This window comes from Ascaphus truei, chromosome 1 (assembly GCF_040206685.1).
Source record: "Ascaphus truei isolate aAscTru1 chromosome 1, aAscTru1.hap1, whole genome shotgun sequence".
Taxonomy (NCBI): Eukaryota; Metazoa; Chordata; class Amphibia; order Anura; family Ascaphidae; genus Ascaphus; species Ascaphus truei.
Window position 1 is genome coordinate 103,034,902 of NC_134483.1, and position 16,288 is coordinate 103,051,189.

Consider the following 16,288-nt stretch of genomic DNA (forward strand, 5'->3'; position numbering starts at 1 on the left):
CCTGCTGTTATTGATTGGACTTTCAGTGAAGTCTGCTCTGGCCCTCATGCTGCACATATTACTGTGATTGTAGAATATCAACGTGAATATATAGCAGCAGTTATAATTAGTATCGATATAACTGTGAGAAAGAATCCCATCAATAATTATTAAGCTTCCAGAACAGTTTAATTGTACCTCTGGCAATTTTTGGCAAGGACAGTCACAGATAATATTTCTAATGCGGTACTGATTGATTTTCTATCCTAATCCTCTACTAATACACTATTGGGGACGAAGGGTGCTGCTTTAATAACGCTTAGTTACACTAATAATAAATCATTCTATTTACACGTCACGTGGCATGCTGTAGCTCCGGTTGTGATTTTTAATGAAAGATTAATCTGATGGCGGGTTTTAAAAATCTCTTACAATACAATGACTAATTAGAATTAAACACAATTCGTGGAATGAATTTCCGTTAAAACCGCCAGGGGGGGTAATTTTAATGCCGCATAAACAAGCCACATAGAGGTATTTTAACAAATCCACACAGATTGAAATTGGAACAATCTGCATATGGATTTTATCTGTGGACCGGATTTTGAATGGAAAGCCCAGGAAATTCTGGGAAACGGATCTGGAATGGTTCACCCATCTCTAGTAAAATGCATTATATCTTAGAAAATAAAACAATGACTTTAAGAAAGAAGCATAAAAAGAAATACGATATAATATTAACAGTCTATATATTTAACAAATGATAACCATGTTACTTAATATAACAAAAAGAAAATATGGTATATAGGGTAGATAGCAGGAAACATTGATCTTATGCGACATTGGACTGATCAATGGCAAAATAATGAATTACAGTGAAGTTCCATCTAATGCTATTGAGAGGAAAATCCTTTAAATCAATGTATGTAAGTGGAGTTCAGACTAACGATGTTGCATTACATATTTTATTCTGTCCTAGTCATCTATATAAGTAAAAGGTACGAAAAAATGTCATTCACTTCACAGGTAGGAACTTCATTACCTTGCATTATAGATGGAGAGAATGACAAGTCCCAAAGTCCTTTACTAACAGAAAAAGTCTCAAAAAGACTTAAATGGGCCAAAAAGTCGCAAAATCTGTCTCTTGAAGGTGTGTTGTGGAATAAAACGGATTAGTAAATATGAGACAATGTGGATACTAGAAATTTGTAGGAAGTAATTTTTGGGCACTTTTTATTATAAGCAAACATCTTCTTTCCAAGTAGTCCATTAAATCTGGGCTACTGATGTGATGTTACATAAATTGAAATTGTCAAATATATTTACTCAGTTTAAAGGATGTCCACAAAGCTGATGTTATGCAAAAACAAAGGCAGTTCAGCAAACTCGATAAAACATTTAACAGACCTTTGAGAATCAACCCCATAGTGCGTAGTTTAGGTTTTTTGTCTCACAATGTTAAGCTGGTCCAGATGCCTCACTTTCATCTTCCTCAGTGAAGAAATTTGTCTCTCATCAATCAGAACTGAACAACTCAGCCATAATGTCAATGAAGACATTCTAAGCAGGAATGGGCCAAGTCACTGTGCGAGGGGCATACAGAGCACTGAAAGGATGGCAAGGTACATAGTTGTATTAGTTTTCTAGTGCTTAATTTCTGCCTCGTCCCAAGTTGGATCGATCCATAGTTTCCTATATAAATGACAGTGTACATGCTCAGTGGAGAGGAAGTGAACACACAAAGGGTTACCTGTCTGTGACATGCACTGTTTATGTGCTTTATGGCACTCAGCATACAGTTGCCTGGCAACCCCATCATCTCTTGTGTGTGCTTCCCTTTGATGCCATAGAAGCTTAACTTAAACACCCACAGTTATGAGTCACATATGCAAGGTTGGCCATACAGCTGGGTTCAGTATTTACTTGGCCAAGCCAAGTGGTGCGTAATAATAATGTAAATGCAAAAGTAATAATACGAATTCACTGATGTTAATTCACATTGTGAAATCTCACATTCTTATAAATGTTACTTGAGAAGCTTTGAGTTATCGACCTCCCCAAACACTGACTCTAGGTTAAAATCTTTATTACATGTAGTCCTTTTCTCCCAATGGTACTCAAACCGCTTCACAATGGCAATATTTATGTATCTATGTATGTATACCTATAGTATATTCATATAGTGCGATCTATGTACATAGCGCTTTAAAGCAGTAATACATGTGACTTAATATTATAACACATAATGGGAATAAGCTCTTCCGACATAAAAGTAACATTAGGAAAAGGAGTCTCTGTTCGGATGAGCTTGCAATCTAAGTGACAAGAAGGAAGAACGTACAGAGACAGTAGGAGGATGTTCTGGTAAGTGCATCTGCAATGGGTCAAGGTTGATATAAGGTGTATAGTATCTGCCAGGGAGCTAACCATATGTTCCGTTAAAGAGGTGTGTCTTAAAGGTGGATAGAGAGGGTGCTAGTCGGTTATTGAGGGGAAGGGCATTCCAGAGGTGCGGGGCAGTGAGTGAGAACGGTTTCAGGCAGGAGAGGGCTTTAGATGCAATAGCGATAGAGAGAAGATGTCCCTGAGCAGAACGCAAGTATGGGGCAGGTGTATAGCAATTAGGGCTGAGATGTAAGGAGGGGCAGAAGAGGGATAAGCTTTAAAAGTAAAGAGGATAATTTTGGGTGTAATACAGGATTTGATAGAAGCCAGGAGAGGGATTTCAGCAGGAGAGACACTGAAGCAGATCTAGCAGAGTGTAAAGTGATTCTAGCAGCAACGTTTAGGATAGATTGAAGGGAAGCCAGGTGAGAAGCCCAAAGGCCAAACAGCACAAAGTTACAGTAGTCGAGACGGGAGAGATTGACGGCCTGCGTTAGAGTATATATGTGCAGTAGGCAGCGCTGTACATATAATTTTATAGGCACAGTGCCTGCTCCTATAGCTTGCCCAAAGTAAGCTTTACTAACTTGTCCAAAGTCACAAGGAGTTAATAGTGGGGATTGAGCTTTGCTCCCTGTTTCAAAGTCTGTCAGTGTCTTTCCTAACTAAGTCACTCCTTCAGGTGAAGATCTAAATACAAACATGTGAGATTAGAGTAAAATGTGAGATTAGAGTAAAATGATGACGTATTTTATTAAACAAATTCATTGAGGATACTTCCTGACATTGTAATAATGCACCACCACCCACAATAATTTCATAGTATAAAACCATGACAAATCAACCACTATTGTTCACCGACAGCCTGGTTGAATGATAAAATCTAAGAGTATGTAATGACCTGACCATGACCATTTAAAGTTAAACTGTCTCTCTGCTCCCACCAACATACCAATCTAGCTATTTCTGCACAAAGTGTCAGGTACCTGTGAGGGGTTTGGGGGGTGTAACAGGTGCATGTGATTGTGTGTCCATACTAATCCAAACAAACTTCAAAAGGCTGTAAGGTGTCCTTTAGTGCCACTATGACAGAAGACTGCTTAGGAAATATAGATCTATGTTTTTTTTAAGGAGACTATATCTACCTTCCTTATTCTATGTACATTTTGGAGATCATTTTGTCAGGTGTATGTTTGTATGTATATCTTTATTTATATAGCGCCAAAAGTGTACTCAGCGCTTCACAAAGAATACAGTACAGGGAATAATAATATTACAATAAGCACAGCAAAATCAGACAATAGGAAAGGAAATTCCTACCCGAAGAGCTTGCAATATGTGTTGTTTTGGGAGACTTGCAGAAACAGCAGGTGAGGGAATAAGTGCAGTGGCTGGCAGTGCTTTGCCTCAGTGACTGTGGAACAATAGCCATGAGTGCAGGCTATTGGGATGTGTGATTTTCGAGGTAAGTTTTAAGGTTACTCAGTATTAGATCAATCAGGTTAACACCGTTAGCAAGGGAAGAGGTGGCAGGGAGGCGAGGATGAGAGCAGGTCTGTATATGGCTGGGTCAAGGATTAGGAGAGATATCCCAGGCAGCAGGAAGGAGTAGATAGAGGGTGTGAATAGAGGATTTGTGGGGTGTTTATTATTGAGGGGATAAAGAAGTTGTTGGGAGAGAGGTGTATAGTTAATGGTGCAGTGTATGGGCACAGGCATATATGGAGCGGAGGAGAGATGAAGAAATATGAATAGGAGAGAAGTGGTGAAGTTGGAGAGAACAGAAATGTTTACAAAGATGTGAGGAAACAGTAAAAAGAAAAAGGAGTAGGGAGGGCGTAGTGAGATGCAGGAGGAGAGACTTCCCCGGTATTGAGGATAGAAATAGTACAAATTATCAGAGCATTTAGAAGGTACATTCTCACAGTTGCAGATTCCAGAGTCCAGATCTTCATGTATTGTTCACCTCCAATTCTAACTCCAGTATTAACTCCACAGAAAGCTGTATATTTTTTAATAAGACTAGATCTCCCAATTCTATAGAAATATGGTTATACAAAAAAAAAAAAAACCTCTGTCAGAACATAACTAATAGCTTTAACTACATTATACGTAATATAATTTCATGAAGAAAGCATACGGTGAATTTGTAGAGTACATTAGTTTACCCAATGAAAATGGTAAAATGAGGATCGGAGTGTTCTGTTGGACAAAAGGCATTGTTCAAATTAAGCTATGGAAGCATGAGTTTAGCATTAAATCGAGGAGCAGAATTCAGCTATTTTTCAATAGTGTATGGTTCATGAATTTGTAAGGACAATATTTTTATATATTTTGGATGGAAGTGCAATGAAAGAAGAAAACAAAATGTGTTCATTCATTATGTTACAGTACGTGTAACAGTGCTAACTACTTAGTCTCAAAATACAGTATGCTTACAGATTCAGTGGGTAGAACTACGGATAAAGTAAAAGACAGAGAGGAGTTGTAGGGAGATTATGACACATTTTAAATCTAACATTTCTTCAAATGTAAAAGATTTTTAAAAATGTGCTGGGGAGAATTATTTAGTGGTTATTTTTAAGTCTAACTCAAGAACAATACATAGGTGGGTATTTATCAAAGTCTCCTGCCTAAATATCTCAAAACTGGAGCAAAACAGCACCACATTTATCACAGCAACAAATCCAATTGTGTTTCGTGGGACCCTGTGCAATTTTTTTCTGTAGTTTTACCGTAGAGAGATTTTGATGCATTGACCCCAATGTGTGCAACAACAACTGTAAAGGCATCAAACGAGGAGTGGAGCACAAGTTTAGAGGTTTTGAATTCATATGTTATCAGATTTCTTTTGAGAACATGAAAAATGATAATCATCAAAAGAAAACAGAGTGAAAGATACAGATATTACAAGATACAACCCATATTGATGCTACACAATGATAAACTAAAACAATAATACTAACAAAAGGTTGGGGACAGGAGCAGTCATGATCATTGTTGATTCAATTATAGTTTTCACCACTGGTTATAAAAAAACAGAATGGGAGGAAAAGGGACATGTAATATTCTGTCCATTCACTTTCTTCACGCCCTACCTTTCATACTATGCATGCAAGATATCATTTGTTTAGGATTTTTTCCCCACATCTATCTGGTTCACTACCCTTGGTCTCAATATTATTTTCTCCATGTCCATGTGGGCAAAATTGGATGTGAGCTTCAAGTGAGGGTATTAGAACACATTAGGGACATTAAAAAGAACAACAACATCCCAGTCACTAGATGCCTCTGAATATCATGATGGTAAGGAAAATAGTGTTTGATTTAAGGGAAAAGATCATGTAACTATTGGGATTTGACAGGGAGACCTATAGAATGCTCTTTTGAGATGTGAGGCCAAGAATACAGGCCCCGTTATGGGGTGCCGGTATCCCCCTGCAGGATTTAAATCCCCCGGTCACATGACGCGGGAGATTTAAAAGCTCGGGGGATACCGGCACCCCATAACAGGGCCTATATCTCATGAAGCTAGGGGTCCCCAAGGCTAAAACCAATGTGGTTCAGCTCAGGAGACCCCCTGCATATGTACACTAGTATTAACATGTATATGTATAGTGTACGATTGCCTGTAAGAGCCGTGCATGGAGACACAGCGTCTCCATGCAGCTCTTACAGGCTGCTTTTTTTTCAATCAGCTATCGCGCTTTAGTATTTTAAGCATGATAGCAGGGGGAAAAAAACAGCTCACGAGATTGGGCATATTTTTTCACGCACCTACCCAAATGCGCTTCACTTCTTAGTGAATTCCGCGTCTGACTTAATTTTTTATCGTGGGATTACTAATTTTCCAATCGGACGCAAAAGCTCACTGCTTAGTGAATCGCCCCCATTGTATTACTTCCTGATAAAACATTTTATAAATAAATTGAGGTACCTGTATGCAAGACCCATAATAAAAAGCAAGAAAAAACATGCATATTAAAAAAAATCATTCATTTACAGTTATTCACAATAAGTCAGTGAAGGCAAACCCCTTGTTCAGATCCACTTGTGTTTCAAGTTTATAGACGCTTTAAAAATGGCGGCGATGCTGGCATCCGGTGCCCCATACCGGGGCCTGTAACTTGGGAAGCAGGGGCTCCCTGACCAGAAATCAAAGTGGTTCAGCTCTGGAGAACCCCTGCTCCCGGACACTATTAAAAAAATATATTAAAGCAGCTTCATTAGCTTAGCGGCTTGCCGCTAAGGCAATGAAGGGGTTAAGGCACAATAGCAGATTTATTGGTGGCAATTGCCCCAATAAACCTTGCAATATGTGCTACCCACCCCCTGTGCCCCCAACAACCCCTATACCCCCCTAACATACATTACATTTATTTATTTTTTTAAAGCATAGGAATGTTACTATAGGCCGGCAGGGGCCCTCGCTTGATCCCCGCAGGTGTCCGGGACCATTGACTGGCATAGTGTTAATTCATGGCAATAATATATGGGCATGATGTACCTTCTGTGCCATTCAATTGTTTGATTGGCATTAGTAATGTGTTCATTTTGCAACATAATGTTGTTTTATTTGGGCCTGTTTTTTTATTCCTTCACCATTTCTTGCTATAGTGGTAAATCGGGCCCATATTTTATGTGCATTATGTACCCACTATACCAATGAATGGGTGAAGGGTGGGGTAGTTGCATGCGGAGGGTTGTTAGGCCTCCTGGGTAGGTAGTGGGAAAGGGTGGGTTAACCACTTAAATATTATAACGGCTACTAACCACTAAAGTGATTAAGGGACATTAGATTGTATATTTGATTGTACTGTATTGTTTGTGGCAACGGAGGACCAAGACGGGGATGAGAATGAGGACGGCCTTCATTGTGGCAGCCTGGCAGGGGTGAGTGCAAGTTTTATTTTATTTTTGCAGTTTAATGTTTTATTTGTAATGGACAAATGCACAATTATCCATATCTGGATAATAGTAATTTTGACCAATAATGTACTGTATGTGTTAGGGAGCAGGGGGGGGGGGTTATTTATTTAAAAGTATTGCCTGTTATGTTGTTTTGGCCACACGATTGGTACTGCAGGCCAGCGGGGACCCCCGGACACCCACGGGGATCACCCGGGGACACCCGCCGACCTGTTGTATTAATAGTGTGGTGCAAAAACATAAAGAATTCATTTATTCATGGCTTCATTTCTTTTGCACCAGCCTTTAGCTGGTGCAAAAGTCTGGCAGGCTTTTAAAGTACGATTGATTTATCACTGCTTAGTGAATCGTGCTGACTGGCAAAATAATGGCATGTTTGCCATTTTTTGCCTGATCAGACGTATTTTTCTTCACTGTTTTTTTTTTTTTGGTTGAAAAAAATGCCTTTTACAGCCGTTAGAGCACTGTTAACACTGCTTAGTGAATTGCGCAGCAGGCAGTATCGGTCTTAAAAGCAATTTATTGTACTTAAAAGCAGTTATCACTGCTTAGTGAATCGCCCCCAATGAGAGTTACATCTCATTTTCATGTATGTCCTGGGCACAGTGTTATAACAATACATGGTTGCATTAAATGAACAGAGGCTATACATTCAATTCACAGACATTTCATGGACAGTTATAATATAATATATGATTATGGGTTTATGTAGCAGTTACAAATGTAGCACCCCTGGGTTATGCTAATCTGTTTTAGTGGGTTCTTGGTTCCTACAGGGAGTAAGGGGTTACATCCCTTTTCAGGCCTAGTATAATGTTTCCGGTTGCATGCAACTAATTTCCTGTAACTAATTTCACAATGCAAGTCATTTGGTGATTTGCCAGTCCGTGGTTTCTACCCTATAGGGTAGGGGTGCGCAAATGGGGGGCGTACAACATTTTATGGGGAATGTGGGGGGGGGGGGGTTGCGGCGTTAACAGAGGCCTCACACTCTTCCTAAACGTATTTCAATGAAATGCTGGGGGAGCATGCCTGAGGCCTCTGTAAGCCCTTTACCTGGTCTCCGGCGGCTTCTGGCACGATTAGCGCCGGGGACGGGGGGGGAAACGAGAACCGGGGGGGTCATGCAGGGGGGGGGCTGTGATGTCAGGTACAGGGAGGGGAGAGTGATGTTAGGGCAGGGGGGGGAGTGATGTGATGTGCAGGGGAGGGAGAGTGATGTGAGGTGCAGGGGGGCTGGAGAGTGATGTGGGGTGCAGGGGGGGCTGGAGAATGATGTGGGGTGCAGGGGGGGGGTGGAGAGTGATGTGGGGTGCAGGGCGGGTGGAGAGTGATGTGGGGTGCAGGGGGGGTGGAGAGTGATGTGGAGTGCAGGGGGGGGAAAGTTATGTGCCGTGTTGGGGTGTGGAGAGTGATGTGGGATGCAGGGAGGGGAGACCGCAGCTGTGAAGGAGGGGGGGAACGGAGCTGTGAAGAGGGGGGGAACGGAGCTATGAAGAGGGGGGGGGGGGAACGGAGGTGTGAACAGGGGGGGGAGAACCCAGCTGTGAAGGGGGGTAAATCCCAGGCAATGACGGGTATATCAGCTAGTAATTATTAAAGAGACCTGGAGGAGTTGCTGGGGAATTATTGGAGAAGTCTCTGGTTCTGTTCCCAGCAACAGGGTGGAAGACTTGAACAAGAGTTACCTTGCCTACAAGTCTACAACAAAAGATAGGGGTGCCCAATGCTACATCCAATTGACAAAACATATATGGTAATAAGTATAAAGTTTAAATTCTTCAGTAATAATAATAATATTTTATTGGTTATTTATATAAACCTTTTGGCCAACGCGTCATAAGCCTGCATTCCAAGGTCATGGTATAACCAAATTTTGCAGGTCCTAACACTAATCTGTGAACCTTTCCTTTTACCTCTGTATGAGGGGAAACAACCACAGTGAGTCCTGTCCATTCAGCAAAATGCTAGAACCTCCCAAGTTAAAAAGGTGGGGTGGGGGGTGAGCTTTGGGAGGCGGGGCCACATACCTGCAAGCAACTGTTGCCAGTTAGGAATTAAACTAACTTGCCTACAAGTCTCATGGTTGAAGAAACTCTGGTTCATGTGTGTGAGCCTTAACAAGAAGCTACCTTGTAACTGAAAACCAGTCCTTTTGCTATCTAACACTGTGAAACACGGGTGAACAAGTGTTAACCCACCAGGTGCTCCAGAAGCAAATAGTCACTACGTGTAGATAGTTCATAAAATATAAAGTAGGTCACGGTAAAACTTCCAAATAAATGATGTAAAGTCTCTCCCAGCAACTGGCTCTGCTATGAGCACAAATAGTATTGAGTTAGAGGGACTCACGATTTTGAAGTTTGCGATGCCAAGCCTCTTTGATCCTTCTGAAAGGAAAGAAAAGAAAATTGCTTATTCATGGAGAAAATGTTGTAAGGCCCATTAAACATTTAACCCATTAGGTTGAAGGGTATTAAGAGAGAAAATCCATTTCTTGTTTATTGAGGCGATTAAGCCTATCACCACCTCTAACATTCAGGGGCATGTGTTCAAGACCAAAAAAATCGAAAGTTCCCAAACCCACCAAAAGGACACTGAGTGAAGTGTTTTGACACTGGATGTAAAATGTCCTGTTTCTTGATGAGTCTAATGTGTTCAGAAATCCTGACATGTAGAGATCGTATGGTCCTACTCACATACTTAAGAGTGCATCCACAAATAATAACATAAACCACATAACTGGTTTGACAATTAATAAAGGTCCTAATTCTGTATCTAGCAACAGGATATGATGTACAAGGGCATATTGGCAATATCTGCAGAACCCACATTTGTGGAAACCTTTGGGTATATTGCTCACACGTGATTGATACCCTGACTGGAAGAGACTTCTCGAGATGGAAGAAGCTAAAGTATTTGCCTTTTTAAATGCAAACCTGGGTCCATGTTGAGTAATTGTTTTCAAATCAGAGTCTAACTCAAGTATACTCCAATGTTTGGAAAAAATATGTCGGATCTGTGATGCCTGTTTACTATATTTAGTGATAAATAAAGGACTATCACAGAACCGACTCTTCTTTTGTTTGTTATATTTAACTAGACTAGTTCGATCAAGAGATTCTGCATTTATAAAGGCTTGATGCACATCTTGTTTGGAGTATCCTCTTGCTAGGAATTTTGAACTTAATGTCTGCGAATGCTGAAGAAAATCTTCTTGGTTAGCGCATAACCTTTTATACCTTAAAAATTGGCCCTTGGGGATCCCACGGATCAGGGATCTTGAGTGACTACTCTTTGCATGTAGATAAGAGTTCCTGGAATGGGGTTTGGTAAAAATATCAGTTTGAATAATAGTGTTAGGGCCACCATGGAGTGTCACATCCAAATAATTAATCTTAAATACATCAGTTTGGTATGTGAAATTCAGATTGATATTGTTTGTGTTAAGGATGTGAATAAAAGTGTGCAAACTATGTAAATCACCGTCCCAAATAAAAATCAAATCATCGATGTATCTTTTATAAAAAATAATATTAGAAAGAAACTTATTAGTGCTACCAAAAATGTGAACAGATTCCCACAAGCCCATAAAGAGATTGGCATACGAGGGTGCAAAAGAAGTCCCCATAGCCGTGCCTTTTTTTTGAAGATAAAACTGTGAATCAAAAAGAAAATAATTATGTGTTAATAAAAACAAAATGGAATCATTAATAAAAGTGGTTTGTGCTATAGAAAGTGAAGATAATTGAAGATAGTGATAAATGGCTTGAAGGCCGTGCTTGTGCTCTATGATCGTATAAAGTGATGTGACATCCATGGTGACCCATCTATATCCATATTTCCATGTAATATTTTGTAAAACAATTAATAAAGCTGTGGTATCCTGTATGAATGATGGCAACATACGCACAATGGGCTGAAGAAAGTTATCAACATACCGGGAAACACCATCTCCCAAAGATCCAATGCTGGAGACAATAGGTCGCCCCGGAGGGCTCTCCAGTGACTTATGGATCTTTGGGAGATGGTGGAACACCGGTATGACAGGAAACTCACACATAAGAAACTGTCTCTCTTTAGTACTTAGAACATGTAGTACATCACCCAGTTCCAACAATATCTGAAGCTCACCCAGGAACATTTTGGTGGGATCTGTTTTCAATTTGGTATAAAAATGAGTATCGCTTAGTAATCTTAAGGCCTCCTCTCTATACTTTACTGATGACTGCACTACGATAGCCCCCCCCCCCTTATCTGCATTTTTAATTATAATAGATCTATCATTCTTCAGTAGTTCCAAATCTATCCTCTCTTGTCGAGTGAGATTATCAGGTGTAGAGAAGAAAACCTGAGAAAGAAAACCCTTTGGCCAATAGTCTGAGGTCTCTGTCAACTAATCTTTCAAAGGTTGAGACGCATGGTCCCTTTGAACCATAAGGAATAAAAGATGAATGTTTCTTAGGACCAGAGTCTATATGGCCAAAGAAAGGAGGGTCAATGGGAGTATCAGTACAAGCTTCATCAAATAATTTTTGCATATCAAGATTAAACACATTTTCTTTAAAAGAACAAATGTTTCTATTTGGTGAATCATTATCAGAATTACAGATATCAGTATCAACGTCCTGAACAACATGATCTTTATTGGAGTATAACTTCTTCAATGTCAATTTCCTCGTATATTTTTGGAGATCGATAATAGTTGAAAATAAGTCAAAATCTTCCTGGGGAGTGAAGTTAAGTCCTTTATTCAAAAGTAAAATCTGTTGTGGTGTAAGGACAGTATCAGAGATATTGATAACGTTGCTCAATGTAGGGTCTAGAAGTATTTTTTCCTCTTGTTGTCTGAGCCATAGAGTTTTTCGGTTCTTTTTGCCCCTTCTGCACCCTTTCCGTTTTTTGTCGGGATGTATTCTGTATTTGAAGGGATAGGTCTCGACCGATCATCTGTAGAGCTCGTCATATAGGTTTTATTGAAGTAGCCACCATCTGAATCTCTGTTATCATTTTGACCATGTCTTGAGAAAGATACTGATGGTCTATCACCAGCATCTGATGAATCTGTATCAAAACTAGACCTACGATCAAAATGGGGCGATTTCAAAATAAACCTTGTGACTGATTTATGAGCAGCATTATCATCCTCTGAAAACCCTTTGTGAGGTGTAGAATGAGAAGGGGGTCTAGACCTAACAAACTCCCGAGGCCTTTCCCAAAAGTAAACCTGGTTTATCTCGTAATCGGTTTTATCCCTAAAAAACTTGTCCTGTTTTTTAGTAACAACCCCTTTCTCCATCTTCTCAATATTTTGTAAAAGAATCTTGTCATTATGTGAAAAACGTTCCATATCATTGAATTTATAAAATTCTTTTTTCATATTATCAGTGTCAGTGGTTAATGACTTTTTCTAATTAATCTTAAACCGTACTATCAACTCCATGAGTTGAACAGAGCACTTATCTAATATTTTTCTCCAATGTAATTCAAAATCTTTATTTGGAAAACCAAAAGATGGCATTTTTTTCATGCGTAAACCCCTAGGAATGCGTTTGACTCTTAAATAGTTCTCCAATGTAGTGATGTCCCAGAATATTCGTATGTCATTAGTTAGGAGTTTTCTAATTTCACAAAGTGATCTATAAGGTCAGTGGGGTTATCACATGTTATCTGACACTTCATCAAATATGTGTTGTGCTCTTTTTGTTCTCTCAGAGTTGTTCCCACATTTCTGGACATAGGTGGTAATATGTTCAACCGGTAATTCATGTTCCTCATCCATTATGAAAAATTAAGTGAAAAATATTATATTTGTATATAGAAAAAATGTCATAAAAGAATGGGTATCATATAAAATGATCAACAATAGTAATAAAAAGTCACCATCAGCCTCCTCACGGAACAATTATATCTCCAGATAATATATAATATTGTGTATTAATCCTCAGATTAAATCCTAAGAATAAATCCTTAGATTCTTAAAAACTTCGAGCACCTGTACAACCAGACACTGTGAAACACGGGTGAACAAGGGTTAACCCACCAGGTGCTCCAGAAGCAAATAGTCACTGCGTGTAGATAGTTCATAAAATATAAAGTAGGTCACGATAAAACTTCCAAATAAATGATGTAAAGTCTCTCCCAGCAACTGGCTCTGCTATGAGCACAAATAGTATTGAGTTAGAGGGACTCTGAGATGCCGAGTCTCTTTGATCCTTCTGTTAATCGTGGCGCCACCAACCCTCTAGCAACTGTGACGTCGCACGGGGCGGTCACATGACCTGCGATGATGACGTACTCAGGAATGTAACACAGCAACCCGGCGTGCAATCCGGAAGATAGAGCAGGACAGGAACTCCTCCCACTGGAGGCTGGAAATGGTGCACAGCCGTAGAGAAATGGAGGACGGCTTCAGATGGTGACTAAAAAGACTTTATTGTAACAGAGTATTCAGCTGACATATCCTCTGACGCGTTTCAGCCCTCAGGCCTTTGTCAATGAGTGATCCGTCAGTAAAACCGGAAGCTCTGATATACACAGTCCAAACTGAAACACCTGTGTATGTTGCTCATCAGCCGATGGGCAACAGGTGAGAAGAGTGACGTGTATAGCAGAGTTAAACATATGAATGTATACAAGATAAAATTGAGACCAGATATACCAGTTCTGTTAAACATGTATATATCAGAATAAGTAACAACCCTAAAAGATGTTTAAATAAGGGTATGAATAACTGGTCAACAAAAATTAATAAAAACAACTATATCAGTGAATACACTTATGTTACACAAAAATATATTTATGTGGATTCAAAAATAAACAATATACCCAGACATATATTGAGTAACAATGTTAACAGGTTGAACAAATATTAGAATATATATGATTGAATATCCGTTATAAAAAATGAAAAAATGAAAAAATGAAAAATAAATGGAAAAAAAATGAAAAAATGAAAAAAATGAAAAAAATGGAAACATTGAAAAAAATGAAAAAATTATAATAAAATATATATATATGTGTCCAAGAAAGGTGAAAAGTAGAAAAAAGGGGGAAGGGGGGGGAGGGAGGGGAAAGGGGGAAGGGGAAGGAAGAAGGGGGGGGATAAGTAATTTTCTTTTCTTTCCTTTCTCCCCTCCCACCCTGTCCCCCCCCCCCTTTCTATCCCCCCCTTCTTCCTTCCCCTTCCCCCCCTCCCCTCCCCCCTTAATTCCCTTCCCCCACTTCCCCCTTCTTTCTACTTTTCCCCTTTCTTGGACACATATATATATATATATTATTATTATTTTTTCATTTTTTTCATTTCTTTAATTTTTTCATTTTTTCATTTTTTATAACGGATATGCAATCATATATATTCTAATATTTGTTCAACCTGTTAACATTGTTACTCAATATATGTCTGGGTATATTGTTTATTTTTGAATCCACATAAATATATTTTTGTGTAACATAAGTGTATTCACTGATATAGTTGTTTTTATTAATTTTTGTTGACCAGTTTTTCATACCCTTATTTAAACATCATTTAGGGTTGTTACTTATTCTGATATATACATGTTTAACAGAACTGGTGTATCTGGTCTCAATTTTATCTTGTATACATTCATATGTTTAACTCTGCTATACACGTCACTCTTCTCACCTGTTGCCCATCGGCTGATGAGCAACATACACAGGTGTTTCAGTTTGGACTGTGTATATCAGAGCTTCCGGTTTTACTGACGGATCACTCTTTGACAAAGGCCTGAGGGCTGAAACGCGTCAGAGGATCCGTCAGCTGTATACTCTGTTACAATAAAGTCTTTTTAGTCACCATCTGAAGCCGTCCTCCATTTCTCTATGGCTGTGCACCGTTTCCAGCCTCCAGTGGGAGGAGTTCCTGTCTTTTGCTATCTAAGGATTGCTTTGCCCTGTATAATAAAGTTAAAGAAATGTTCCTGGTGCCCTCTATCTGTTTACTGCTCACCATTCCAGTCCTGCTTGGTGTCCAGCACCCTGAGAACCTGAGAAATAAGGTAACAACCACTGAGCACCCGTAAGATGAAGGTGATCCAGTGTATCTCAAAGATAGAAAGACAGACCCATAGTGTAGATCAAACATAAAAATACAATTTATCAGTGAATCTCACCAATGGAGGCTTACACTTATTTGCTGATCAAGAGGCAAGATATTACAGACAGTATCCCAGTGTGGTGAGTAGCGATCTCACCATATCCTCGTCCATTTGAGCCTCCGATTGCACCGCTGGTTCTATGCAGCGGAGAGCAGTTCTTGGGGAACCCTTTCAGACGTCCACCTTTGGGGTGACATAGATGTAGACTGAAGGGGTTCTGAATGGGATTTGAAATTCCTTTGTCCAGTCATAAACCCTGCAGGGGTTGGGGCAGACGCAGCACATTTAGTTGTCAATGGAGTAGTATAAGAAACACATCCAGTGCACCATATTGTCTCCCTGGAAGAAGTACATCAGTATAAAATGTGCGTTGTTATATATAGTTTTGTATGGGAAATTTTGTCATGTGTGATATATACTGTACTTATATAATAAATTAATTATTATGTCAAGAAATGGTATTTGAATGAGTGCACTGCTATTGGGATGATTCTTTCTCTCTTTTTTTAAAATAGGATAACTATATTAAATTCTATATGCAGCATCTTTTATTAGACTTACAGTGGCGACCAACTTTATTCTTACTTGGCTAGCTCCGCGAATTTCGGAATATCCCGGTGATGTTCGGTTTTGTGTCGTTTTCGCCTGGGGTGTATTGCGTTATATCGCGGCTGTGATTTAAGCATTTTATTCTCGCTGGCTGCAATACTGCAATGCTGTGTAAAAACGCATGGGGGCGTTTGCGAGCTGTTGTCTTTGAAGCCGAGAAATTCATGAATTGTAATGCAGTATATACTGCATATATACAGTATATACTGTATAACAACAACCCCTATAACCCCTAACATACACATACAGTACTGTATATGCACATCAAT

The 16,288-nt window shown here is 39.4% G+C and overlaps 1 long non-coding RNA gene across 7 annotated transcripts in view; it reads right to left on the bottom strand.

Moving 5' to 3' along the window:
- Positions 1-16,288, bottom strand: part of LOC142490470 (uncharacterized) — a 302,578-nt gene that overhangs the window by 58,263 nt on the left and 228,027 nt on the right. For all 7 annotated transcript variants that reach the window (XR_012800077.1, XR_012800073.1, XR_012800078.1 and 4 more), the window contains one exon: positions 9,646-9,683. This is a non-coding gene — a long non-coding RNA (uncharacterized LOC142490470). The remainder of the gene's footprint in view (positions 1-9,645; positions 9,684-16,288) is intronic.